At 47.3% G+C, this 13721-nt stretch overlaps 1 protein-coding gene across 3 annotated transcripts in view; it reads right to left on the reverse strand.

Moving 5' to 3' along the window:
• Positions 1-13721, reverse strand: part of CCDC85C (coiled-coil domain containing 85C) — a 110909-nt gene that overhangs the window by 58021 nt on the left and 39167 nt on the right. The gene's annotated exons all lie outside the window — the stretch shown is intronic.

Below are 13721 nucleotides of genomic sequence, written 5' to 3' on the forward strand. Positions count from 1 at the left end.
TGCAGCTGTGTGCCCATAGGATCCACCTCTGCATGTTGGCTTTCAATTGCATATTCTGTATTTCAGCCTTGAAGAGCAGGCTCTCAGGAGTGTGGATCCCTGCTCGATCCATAGCGTCACACTCATGAGCAGGTTCTGGTTACACACACCATAGCAGAGCTGAGGCAAAGGGAAGGAACACAGAAAAGGACCCTGTCATGAATGTCTTCATTCCAAACCACATATTGCAGGCATCTCCTGTCTGCTCTCTGCAGAGGGTCACCTGGGGCTCCTCTGTGTCCACATCTCAGGACTATCTGAGAACTAGTAGAGGCAGAGAAGATAATCTTATTTCCACAGGATAGCTCTGTTACATCCACAAAAAAAAAAAAAATACTTCAAAGCACAGGCCCCCTAAAGCTGCTGATATCCCCTGTCTGCACCTCAAATAATAGGTGGGTTCATTTTCTAGGGGTGCACACTGCACAGAGGTGGGAAACAAACAGTTCACCCAAAGATAAAAGGGGCTTCTTTGGTTCAGGCACAAGGATGGTGAAGGAAAATGTGTGGACATTCAAGGTAAAGACATTCATAAAAGAATAAAGATGTTTCAGATCATCTAACACAGAGGTTCCCAAACTCACATTCTTGAGAGATACGTCCTATGACCTCCTTCTTACAAGCCAGACATTTTTTAGAAACAGCATTTTGAAAGACCATGAAAATTAGGGGGTGCTGTTTCAGTACCTACCAGAGCCCTGACTCACACCAGGACAAGTCCCAGCTGCTGGCTTACTGGTAATTTCTTGTTTTGGAAGGCAGCAGCCCCCAGCTCCTCAGAGCTAAAAACTCAGCTGAAGACCCTGCAGCCTCCTCCATCCCTCCAAGAAATGTACTGTCCCTGGGGGGAAGTCGTGTCTCCCTGCAGCCCCCTAAGTCACTGATAACATTCAGCTCCTCCCCAAAGCCAGATTTTTCTCATATTGTCATTTAAACACAACCCAAGTAAGTAAGTGCCCATTGCTTCCCTTGAGAAACTGTGCTGCAGCCTAATAGCTTTCACCTTGAGGAAACATTTCCTGACAACTTTCTCCTTCACCTAATTTCACCCTGTTAATCCTGGTTATACAGGCTGGAGCCATCCCACACCATGCCTCCTCCACCCTGCAGACAAAGGGGCTTGATGGGTGCATCCCTGCTGAGGCTGCTTGCTCCCACTGCCAGAAAAATGGAGACCCAACCCTCACACTCCCTCACTGCAGCTCAACCTCCACAGGCATGTGAGAAATGCCTGGGAAGTTGCTTGTATGGAGGGATTCGTCCTTCCCCCACTCCCTCTCCCCCAAACATTCTCTGAATGTGGTTTTAATTGACAGGTTGTCCCTGCCTTTCTCTAGGAAGTGCTTTGCAATGCCAATCTCCATCCCATGAACGCACAGCCTGCACAGCACTATTTGTGTTGACCAACAGGAATTTAATCAACCTACAATAATAAACTGGGTAATACTCAATTGTATGAAGCCGCCAGTCAGATGAAAGGATTTACAAAGGCTGGATTGATCTCCAAGCCCTGGCAGCTTTCCCACGGTCCCCTTCTAATCTGTGGAGCCAAAGAGAATACATGAAAACTCCGAAATCTGGGTTCTCCTGTGGGGTGTGTTAAGTTCCAATAAGTCAACTACACATGTATTTTTTTTTCACGCCCCCCTGCTCTGCGTCTGGCTCTTACCTAACCCTAAAGGAGCATCGTGCCAGAGCAAAGCCCCCTTGGAGACAGCCAGCTTATGTAACCACTAATGCCATAAGCACTACAATGTCTTTAGTGACAAAAAGGCTCAACACAGACTCAGACCAACAGCAGCCAATTCACCACAGAGAATTAAAGAGTAACCGGTGTTAAACTGGAAAATCAATCAGCATGGCCATCACTGCTTTAGCACATAGCAACTTTCCAGCAGGTATGGGAATATCATAAAGCATTGGAAGGATGGTGTTTGCTTACTTGGGGGAAGAAAGGAAAGCAAGGAAATGCCCCAGGACACTTTTTGGCTGTAAATGCCCTTGAAGAACAGCAAACCTGAGGGTGTTCCTGAGAGTGGCCGCTCAAAAAGCTGAGGAAGGATCTTATGGAGCTATTTTCATGTGCCCCCTCTGGCTCTACACTAGTGCAGGCTACTCACACCCTCACTTTCCTTTTGCAGAACCTGTCCACACTTTCAGCTGGGAGCCCTGCAAGACATGGTCAGATGAGGTTGACACTGGTCACCACTGTGGGAGTTGACCCATTTGCAGTGGCACTGGTCACTGCTGTGGGAGCCAACAGCATGCGAGAGGGACAAGAGGCTAATTCAGGCAGGCCACCCTCCTGCACAACACATGGTCCATCAGCACTGTGGGTCTCCTCTTCCATCACCTCAGTGGCTCCCCCTGCAACACACAGACACTGTCATACAGCTGAGCGGTCCTGTCCCATGCAGCTCAGAGCGCGCAGCGCCTTTGGAAATGACCTCTTGCTCACATCATCCAGGCAGTCACAGCTGATTTTACAGCCATCTCCCACAAACCAGGCAAGCATCTGGGTTTGGGGTCTGAGCTGCAGGAATTGGGAGCACCTGTGATACTGCCAGCGGTGGCTGCACAGGGGTTACCAAACCCAAAGGTAACGCTCCTGGCTTGGGAAGTTCTTGAGCTGCAAATCACTGGTGGCTGGTTAAGTATTGTAGGGAAACACATCATTGTATGTGATCATCACATTGCCCTAGTTTTAATTCCCTTGAGTACTATTGGCAACAGGACATCAGGTCAGGGGGTTCTTCAGTCTGACCCAAAGCAGCCACTGTCACAGTTTCAAGGCCATTTTCACCTCTACTCATCACATGGCTCAGAGGTGCTGCAGTGGCGGAGAGGACCACAGCACCAGTATGACTATTGCTCTGCCCCACATCCAGCCAGCTATGACCATGCTGACCTGCACATCAGGGAGCTGGGGGCAGAATTAAAAGGAAAAGAAAAATTAAACAAACAGAAAGAAGTACTCAAGCGGGGGGGGGGGGGGGGCAACACAGTAAAAAAGAGTAGCAGTATCCAGCAGTACAGGCAGACTGGCAATAGCTGCTTTCCAAGGATCAGTTGCAATATCTGATTCATCCACATCCCTATCAACTATCATAGCATAGGACCTAATAAAAGACACCTTAAAAGCCCATCAGAGTAATAATTTTGCTAGGAGTGGTTATTCAATCCATTGATAAACAACGAGATGGTCTGGGAGAGACCTGCAAGCACGGATGCGTCCCTTGGCTAGGAATCAGCTGGATGAGTAAGCTGAGAGCCCACAATGTGGGCACTGGTTCTGCTTTATGGTCAGCCATGGTTTGTGGTAGGATGAAATCAGGGACAGAGATTTCCTGTAGTGGGATGAGGTTTGGGCAGATGTTTGGCAGCTTTCATGCTTCAAGCCAGAGTTGCTGTTTGGGAGGTCAGTCCTCTGTCCACAGAGGTATTCACCACAAGTACTCATCAGAAAAACAAAGAGAACTTCTCTACACAGTCGTGAGTGATCCCCTCTCCATCCCCTGCTTCCTTACTTTAGGAGGGACCAAGAAGGCCAGCCTAGGAGTCACATCTCCATTCCACTCTGGTCAGCTCACACCACCTCCACCAGCTGGCTCAAGGGAATAAACACACACATACACACGGCACCTCAGCATGGCAGGGCCCTCCCTCCCCTCCAATCTGCACTAATCTCCTACAGGGTCTGTGCTGCAGAAGATAATTTAGAGGCAATGGCATGCTCCCGAACACATCGCCTCTCTCACACAGCAATTAAATGTACATCAGTGTCTGGCTGTCCTGTATCCTTGGGGCAGGAGGGATTGCCATCATTTTAAAGTCATGATTTACAGAGGTAATAATCATGGCACCAGCCTCATTACATGCCAACTTTTGGGAAATTAGGTGATAGATATTATTCATTAAGTTGCTACATGATGCCCATATCCATCCATCTGTTACAGCTGAGCTAACATTTTGGTTCAGAGCATGCAAGCTAATGGCTTCTTTTTAGGAGGGAAACAGGCACTGTCATGAAAGGCAACGGGGAGAAGAGAGTAAAACTGCAACTGGGTAAATCATTTTCAAGGAAAAAAAAACTAAACAGAGACCTCTCAGACCTCTCAGACCTTGGAGACTTCATGAGTACCCAGCAGTTCTCAGGCCAAAGCAGAGCGATAAGCAAGACACAATACAATGCTCAAAAATGTCACGCATGAGGCCAAAGCTTCATTCCTGGTGAGCTCAACCAGCTGCACATGCCACGGAGTGGATTCATTTTGGATTGCTTCATCAGGCTACTCCATCCCACTGAGTTGCTTGGGAGGCTCTGAGAAGATGTTGGGACTTTGCCCAGCACATGGTGTCCAGGCTGTGGGTTGCTGCTCCCCTTCCAGCAACTGGAATGGGACTGCATGAAGTTATGTTTGCAAAGGCCCACCTGCCCTTCAACCTCGGAGTCCAGGGGTCCTCTAGCCATCTTTGGCTGCTTCCAGGAGCCAAGGGCAGCTTTTGACAGCTCTAGAATCATGGAGATACATGTCCCCTGTCCCTACATTTGACTCTACACACAAGGGAGTGAAGGAGAAAGATGCTGGAGATCTGGCTGTCACTCAGCACTGGGACAAAAAAGGAGACACAAAAGAGAGCATGTCACAGAAGAGACAAGGGACTCCAGCACTTTTTTGTTTCTCACCCAATACTACTTATCATCCAGATTTCCCTCAACAAACACTGAGGTAGGAATTTTTAGAGAACGCATTTTTAGGATTATTAACTCTCAAAAAGAGGGAATGAAAGGATTCCTGCAAAATATCTTTCGGAGTTTATCATTTTAGGGAAGGCTGTGTTCTTAGGTACAAAAACCAGAGGATAAGTGCTGAGACCTCAGACAGGCACATTCCTACATTGCACAGATATCCACTCTCAAGCATTAGTCATCATTAGTTAAATAATACAAATGGGTTCCCAGCAAATTTCTTGCCAGAAGGAGGAGAAAAGCGAGTCCTGATGGTGCTGCGGTAGCTGGTGCCAGCCTTTGACATGATGGCTCTGCAAGTCTCTGACAGGCAGAAACAGAAAGAGCTTTGTGCCCATCAAGCTACAGTACACCCAGAGGTTCAAATTTATCTCCTCTAACCCTACTCGACCCTTTTAACAAACATTTCCTCAAGCAAAATGCATTAAGAGGTATGACAAAAATAAAAGCACTCCTATTTACTCCCTCAAAGCATAAAAGTGCTGGGTTTGGCCACAGAAGATACCAGAGCTGGTTAGGGACCCCAGATTTGGGAAATCCTGTAACAGTAATTGCAGAAGGGCAAGAATTGGAGTGTGGCCAAAGCCTAGGAGCTGGAAAGTCTACTTTATACTTAAAAGCTTGCCGCTAACAACAGGCAAGACCTAGGCTTCTGTGCCCATCCAACCACAGGCAGCTGCCTAAAGGGGCAATGCTACCCCATGGCATCCCGGGATGACCCAGTGACGCAGAGCATCCCTGTCTGGGGCTGGCACGAGGCAGGAGGGGACGTGCAGCTGGGCATGGGGAGCCAGAACTGGCCCTTGGCGGCTGGCCAACACAAGGTCAGTTGGAGCTGCCTGTGAAACCACATGCCCAGTGCTTCATCGTCGAACCAGAGCTAATGGCTCCCCACTGCTTATTCCCCTCCGTAGCGCAGGATACTCGGCTAAGCGGAACGAAAAGCGCACTGTGATGTTCCACAGCCTAGTTCAGTCAGGGTAGCATCCCAGCCACACTGGGTAGCAAGCGTGTTGTCTCTGCAGCATTAACAAATCTAGTGCTGCTACACAGCACTTACAGCACTTCCCACACAACTTGATAAAGCTCTGAGTGCCAGGCTGGCACCGCCAGGCTCCAATGGTGCCGTACAACTCCCCCGCCCCAAGTTCTGCCCTGGGTCTCCCCATCGGGAAAAAAAATCTGAATAAACTAAATATTAGTAAGGCTAAGCAAAACTTCCTGCAGAGGTAAGGAAGTGTTACACCCTGGCTGAACAGCTCAGTAACCTGAGGAATGATAAAAAGCCACTGCCTAGAGTAAGTCATACATCCATATGCTTTTCTGGATCAGAGCTGTGCATCACAAGCCTTCAACACAGCCACGAGCAGCATCTTCCTTGCCTACCCCCAAGCCAAACACTTCAGGCAGCAGGTTTTCTTGTCCCCACCATTCCCCACTTGCATGGTGCAGCCCACGTGGCAGGGACATGTCCTGCTTGCTAGCACAGGTAGAACTGCTGAGCAGAGAGCTGCAAGGCACAGCAGCACACTGCACGCCAGAGGAGTTACACCACCCTTTTTGTGAGGCGAGACTACCTCAAATATGTTTCTCTGTAAACATAACAACCAACAGGGAATTTTAAGGTGCCCTTGACTATGCTCCTATAGCTCTTCTTTCAAACATAATGCATAGCACAGGTTCCCAGGTGGGAGCTGAAGGGTCGAGACCCATTTTGCAGGGCTGCCTATGACTTTCATAGCATATATCATGAGGTTAGATATCGCTATTAGGATGAAAGGGACAGTGTGACAGCAGAATTCAGGATTCACACCGACAGATTTTTGTTCCTTCAGGACTCAGTAGCATTTGCCTTGGGCAATAAGATACCAGGGAAAGCAAAATGTTCAGCAACTGAAAGGGATGAAAATATGAACACGGACTAAATTTTAAGACTAAATTTGGAAAAGGAGGTATGAGATTCAAGAATATAATTTTCCTTGCAATACAAGCAGCAGGGGCAAAAATTTCAGGAGGTAGGTAGTGTCAAGTGGCACAAGATCACGTTTGCGAACCCCAAAGGTCCCTTCTGATCTCCTGTGTCCTTTAGCACTGGTGCATTTTGCATATATCCATCACCACGTCACACACAGCATCAATGTAAGATTAATCCAAGGGGATGGCCATACTGTGCTTTGGATATTAGAAAATACTCTGGGTTCACTGTGCTTTGGATATTAGAAAATACTCTGGGTTTTGGACATCAGAGCATTCCTCCCTTGTGACAGCAAATCTGGTATAATTAGGTAAGGCGTAATTAAAAATAGATTTCACACAAATTAATTTGCAAACACAAAGATTCAGGAGCAAATTCAGTCCTGGTTTAATTCTACTGAAGTCCCTGAAATGACCTCAGGGACGAATTTGGCCAACTTGAATACCCACATCTCATTATTACCAGATGAGCAGTGCACCTACAGAGGCATAACGGGTCTTTTGGACAAGCAGAGATGGACCCATACAGGATGGAGGCAATGTATAAAAGTGCCTCTTGGCTTAGGATTCTCTAGCACTCAGCTGCTGGTTTCACTGATGTTTTTGCTTAGGCAAAAAATTTAGTTTCAGCTTTTCTACAAAATAACACAAGTAACACACTTTCCTTCAGGTCACTGCCACAGTATAGCAAGCGCTGGGTGGCCCTTGGGAATGTGAGCTTTCAGACAGATTAATACAGCTTGACTGAAGAAGGGAAGATGACAGACACTACTTAACAGACTCCAAGTTGGGCTCATCCTTGAACTGAATTTTCTTCACAATCTCACGATCTCCCAGTCAGAACAGTCACTCCTCATATAATGAAGTGCAAATACTTTTGCTGTTGGTACTTTTAATTTAGCTGTTCGGGTTTTTTCTCTTTTACTGGCATTGTCTAAATTTTTTAAGAGGATCTCAAATATTCAGATGCCAGAACCACAGGTTCAGCGACAATAACTTAAAAAACACCATGACAAAATATTTTACAAATATTCTCATGTTTCCATTAAATGACTGGCAGCTTGTTAATGTACTATATGCTTACTCAATGGATTTGCAATCACCAGAAAAGCCATGGAGCCTTCACTACATAAGGCCCTTGGAAAGTTTATCATGGGGAGCTGACCACAGTTACTGGGTCACCCTTGACGTTTTAAAACCTTTTGTAAAGTAGAAATAATGATATTAAAATGAGGCATGCATATCATACTTGTCTGTGGTTTTGCACATAAAGGACACCACCAAGGGCAAGAAAGAACAGACATAAACAGAAAATTTAACTCTTCATCGTCTCCCCTCTTGGCCCCCAAATTGCCGGGCAGTCTGTTGCACAAGGGCACAAACTGTTTTATTTCATTCAGACCATCAGTGTGCCCAGTGTCACAGAGACAGCAGAGTCCAAGGTGCAGGGAAAGGCAGCTGCCAGGCTGTTCCAGGCTCTTCCAGGCTGCAGGTAGAACCCTGCCCGTGGCACTGCCGCGGTGGGGAGCGCGCAGCCCCACGGCAAGGCACGTGCCACCGTCAGCGTTCGGGGACCCACAACCCCCTGCTCTAATTTTAGCACTAACAGCCTTGCCAGCATCTGGGGAAGAACGTCTGCCGTGCAGATGCAGGCAGCCAGCAGCCAGTGGCAGAGCCCCAACAACAGCAAACCCCTGGTGAGATCCATGGAGGGTATAACAGCACGAGGACACAGCCGGGAGCTGCATCTCAGCTGACTGGTGCACGGAGAGCAGTGGCAGGAGGAGCACAATGCTGGCCCAGAAGCACAGGCAGGATCGAAGCTGGAGGGGGCAGGCACAGCCAGCACCCAGGTCAGCCCTGTGTGCTGCCCCAGGTGCACGCAGAGCCCACTTCACGACCTCCCTTTCCCCTGGAGAACACAGAACTGTTCAAAACCCTGGCCAAAACCACAGTACTCTGAAAACCTTGTCCAATTCACCCACTGCCTCTTCCCCTAAGAGCAGAGCTCCAACCAGCTCCAGCTACCAAGGATAACACAGTTCAGAAAGGGATGTTATATTGTGGACCAAGCTATTGGAGAAAATCCCACTTTTATCTTAGCAAAACAACTTTCCCTTCCTGCTGGAAGAAATAAAGACTGTCCCCACCTATCTGCATTGCATAATCCAGCTGCAACACCTGGATGTTTACCTGAGAAAAGGATATTGGGCAAATGCTTTGTGCCTAGTTTCCAGACTGGAATGAGATGCAGCACTTGGAATCCAAGAAAACAACAGTGGTAGGTATCAGCCAGATCTGGGGATGACCGGCTTGGAAAAGCAGACTCCTGGGAGGACTATGGATGTTAGTGGGCCAATTCGACATGAGCACTGGGGAGATAGGTAGGACGAGACAGTCAGGTTTTTCCACCAGTGGAAGGTGTGATCCCAGAGCAAGGTTTTTTCCCTGCCATTGCAGCCCCTGAGAGGCACCAAACCCGCTCCTGCAGGACCTGTCAGCACATCAGCACCATGCCCTGCATCTCCCAGCCCCGCTGCCATCCGCTCGCCCCGCTCGCCCCTCACCCCCTCCTGCATGGTCATCCAGGCTTTCATCTGTTCAGCATCAAGAAGTCAGTTCAAAGGCATGGATATGAAAATGCTGGGAGCATTGAGCCCCAACAGGTTGAATGCACCAGTCCTTGCTCAGACAACATGCCCACACAACAATGGGAAAGTTCATGCCTTGTGTTCCTAAGAGTAGGAATCTTAGCTAATATTGATGCTCATTAAAAAGACAAAAACCAACAAACTAAATCCAAAACTCTTTGCAAGGTTAAGAGAAAAAAAAAGGTCCTGCAGTCTTGGGAAATGCCTTTCCCACTGGCTTCTCCTTAAGGATTTGGTCTAGGCTTGTGGGAACTTAACACATTAGAAACTCGCCCATAATTTGCATGCCCCAAACAGCAGGGAGATATCATGAGATCTGGTACTCCTGAGATTTCTTTCCTTTGGCAAAACATATTCCAAAAGATTCACTTAAAGAAAAGTTCACACATCATTACAACTAAACTGTATGCACCTAGTGAATGAAGAAAGGGCACAAGATGACACATTATCCTGTGGTTTTATTATAATGGCTTTACTCCCTTACCTCATTTGCAAAATTAGGGTTGGTCATAATCCTTCCATCAGTCTTTCCTGAAAATTAGGAAGGGACCAAACCAGATTTTCCAATTAAAAAAATCTTCCCACACTTTTAGAGATGTGAAAATGAATTTGCCAAATATTTCATTTGAAGGAGCTTTCTGAAGTACCCGTTTGGCATCTGAATGCTAAAATGCTTCTTTGCAAGTGATCTGGGAGATGCTACAGTGAATATTCCCCAGAAACACACACAGCAAGAGTGATTCCCTATTTCATGCATTCCTCTGTGAAGGAATGAGAGGGAATGTGGGCCAGAGGGTAGACAAAGTTCAAAACCTTTAAAATATGGGCTTTAAAAACAGCATTATTTGAGAATGCTGCTTATTTTCCCATAAATGCTCAGTTGCAATAAATAAAAGCAAATTAAGCAAGAACACAAAAGTCTGCAAATGCCTCAGAGATGAGGACTACAAAGCAGCCATCTGTGGTGCCTTCTATCAGCCTCTATTCCCCTTGAGTTGCAAAGTCAGACCAAAGAGGTCCTCCAAGCAAGATGCTGAAACCCCTTCCAGGCAGGTCTGAGCCACTCATTACTGTGCAGGACCCTAAATGGGATAAGCTGGTGTTTCTGCTTCTGCAGGGAGGAAAGAGGCCCTGAGAACCCAGAATGGAAACAGCAAAACTGCAGAGAGGTAAGGGAGCAGGGTCTCCTTCTGTAGGACTAGGGAAGGAGAGATGTTCCGGTTACCATGCTGAGTGCAGAGGACCAGGCACTCTGTACCTCAGCCCACTCAAACCCACCAGTGGGTGCCAAGCCTCGGGAACTGTGTTCTCCTGGCTCCTAAGGCAATATTCATTATTTGCAAAAGAGTGGTCTACCTGACAATGTTGGCCTTGGAGCTGGGTGTGACAGCAGCACCCTGACAATCCACAGCAGAGACTGAAGCCCCATTTTGCAGTGCCCAGGAAAGCCACCACTGCCCAAAGAGCACATGATTCAACTGGACATGGCAAATGGAAGGAGCCTTGCTATCTCCACTTTGCCAATGGAAACTGAGACACAGAGGAGCTAAGCGACTTGGCTAAGGTCACACCAGAAGTCTGTGGCCAATCCCAGCCCCACAAGACCCAATCCACTGCCTTAACCACACACCAGCTCCTCTTTTTCATGTGGTGACTGGGCTAAAGCTGAAGAGCTGCTGACATTTCACAAGGCAAAGCCACATCCTCAAGCTCTTCCTTGGCACACAGCCCACAGCAGCCAGCAACTTTGAGAGCAGCAGTGAAGTTTCATACAGCAACTGGAGTTCATGGCTCATATTTCTTCCCTTAGAAAAATCATTCCCTTGGCCCCAGCCCTCATCCTGGCCAATGCCAGGCTCTCCATCACCTCCTCTCCTTTACCTGCAGGCTGCAAACTGGGAGCCAGCTGTTGCCATAACACTGTTGCCAAGGAAATACAACAATATGTTTATCAATAAAAAGTGTTGGGTGTGCACTGACAAACCAGTTAAATTCCCCAGGCCTGGACCCACTCCTCCTGTTCTTCAGTTCTCCTAACCCAACTGTGACCTTCTCTGTTGCTTTAGACATTAGTACACACACAAGCAGAGACACAGAAAGACTTATTGGCCTGAGGAGCTTCCTCGTTCCTTCAGTCCAGCAACAGGTTGACCTGAGAGGCTGCATGGTCTCCAGACCCAACAGAACAATGCCCTGAGGAACCTCCTCTGATCTCATGGACAACCCTGCTTTGAGCAGTATGTTCAAGTAAAGATTTCCTTGGGTCCTTTCCAGCCTGAATTACCCTCCAACTGTTCCTGGCCATTGTTCTGAACTCCCGTGGCTCCTTCACTGCCACAAAATGCTCCTTCCCAGCAGGCAGCAGCACTGGTGGGATCTGAGTATCTCAGTCCCCACTTGAACATCCACATGAGGAGCATCCCCTTGCTTTGCCGCATTCCACACACACGTGGATGTCACTACCCACGCTTACAGCTCTGGACTCTGCAAGAAACAACAGAACTTGGTATAGAAAGGTAAGAGCCAGATTTTGTAAACTTTTATCAAGGGAAAGAAGCCCGAGTCATTAATAGGCATGAAGCTGGGTACAGCTGGCCCAGAGCTAGGGAATAAAGGCCAGAAACTCAGTCTTAACAGTGGAGTTAACCAAATTAGGCTCCTGGAAATCCACCATTGAAGAATTCACAGACAGCAAATGAGGATTCCCAAATCCAGAGCAAACAGGAAATTCCAACATTGAATAATGAAATATCAAAAAATGAAGTATTGAAAAATGAAATTCAAATGTTTGAAGAAAAAAAATTTTAAAATCTACACATGTATAATTAGGCCAGTAAAAATGTAGAGGTCATTGTTACAACAAAGTGCCCTACAAAGAAAAAAAAGAAAATATTTTGAAAGCTCCTTCCTTGCTCTAGGATACACTCCAGGGGACTCTTATTCTCCAGTATTTGTGCAGGAAAAACTCCAACCAGTGGTGCCTACCATGATCCAACTCTCCCCACCTACTGCTCTCTTTTCTTTTAAGGCTTAGATGTTTTAAGAGACCTTACTTAGACCTAGGGTTTTCCCCCATATTTTTGTTAAACAAAATTTTAAAACCAAGCTACTTGAGTGCTCACATTCTTCCAAACAAGTTCACACACACCTCTAAAATCAGAAAGAGGAAATAACCTAACTTGAGAAACAGGCTGAGATTTACTTTATTTTAATTATTGAAAATGGCAGTGTTAATTTCAGGGCCTTCAATAATTCAGCTTAATTACCCAGGAGACAAAACTGTCAGACCAAACTCTGTAAAATATATATAAACAAAACAAAACAAAACATAGCAGCAGCAGGCAGAATGACTGAATCTATTACCCTAACCCCCAATAAAAAATTATGCTGCCAGGCTCTGGCATGGCTGCAGGTAATAGAAGTGATGCTGAACATTTCAGGAGGGAACAATGCTCCTGCATGCAGTTGGAAGCAGGTGACAGCATCCTTTCTTTCATTCAACTGGGGGTTTTAAAGCCCCTCAGCCCCTCCGAATTCTTTTGTTCGGCAAACAAGGCGCCCTGCACAGATGGCACTGACTTGTGAGACAAACCACTCCGGTAATTGTTCATTCTGGCCGTGAGCAGCAGGAGAGCGCACGGAGCCAGGGACCGCGGAGCCGCGAACCACCCTGCGAGGGGCATCTGCACCTTCCCCCCACCGCAGGTCTAGGGACAGAGTGTGCAGGGACAAGGAAAAGCTGGGGGGGGGGAAAGAAGCATGTCCTAAAAGGAAAGCTGAGGTACCAATAGGAGTTGAATCAGTCGCGACAGCAACACACCCGGAATCTTCGCTCTGCCTTACACAGGAAACCTCTCAAGCACAAAGAAGCGCATCCCGCTATTTATACGCACCACCGCCTCCCTCTGTGCCAATCAGAGCCCCGTGTTCACCCGCCTTCCCAGCGTGCTTCTCTCATTGCCAGTGAAAATGGACCCCTCCATTTCATCAAATTTATTTATTTCTTCTTGCAAGCACATTCAAGAGGGGGAAGGGAAAGAGGTAGGAGTGCCCAGGGACAGGACTCTCAAAGAAATCTGTGTCAGCTTCTTGTCACCAGACCATTCCTCAGAAAAACAAATGCCAAGTTAAATTCCATTAGCCACCGTAACCACTATAAATGTGAATTCCTGCAAACAGAAATACCATCAAAAAGGTCACAACCGTAGCAAGTGTGACCTGTGCTTGGAGCCAGGCAGAGCCCTGCCCTCCTGCTTTGCTGCTCCTGCATACGGAAAAGATGGACAACAGATGCTGCATCTCCATGT

The sequence above is a fragment of the Chiroxiphia lanceolata genome, chromosome 6 (genome assembly GCF_009829145.1).
Source record: "Chiroxiphia lanceolata isolate bChiLan1 chromosome 6, bChiLan1.pri, whole genome shotgun sequence".
In the NCBI taxonomy this organism is placed as follows: domain Eukaryota; kingdom Metazoa; phylum Chordata; class Aves; order Passeriformes; family Pipridae; genus Chiroxiphia; species Chiroxiphia lanceolata.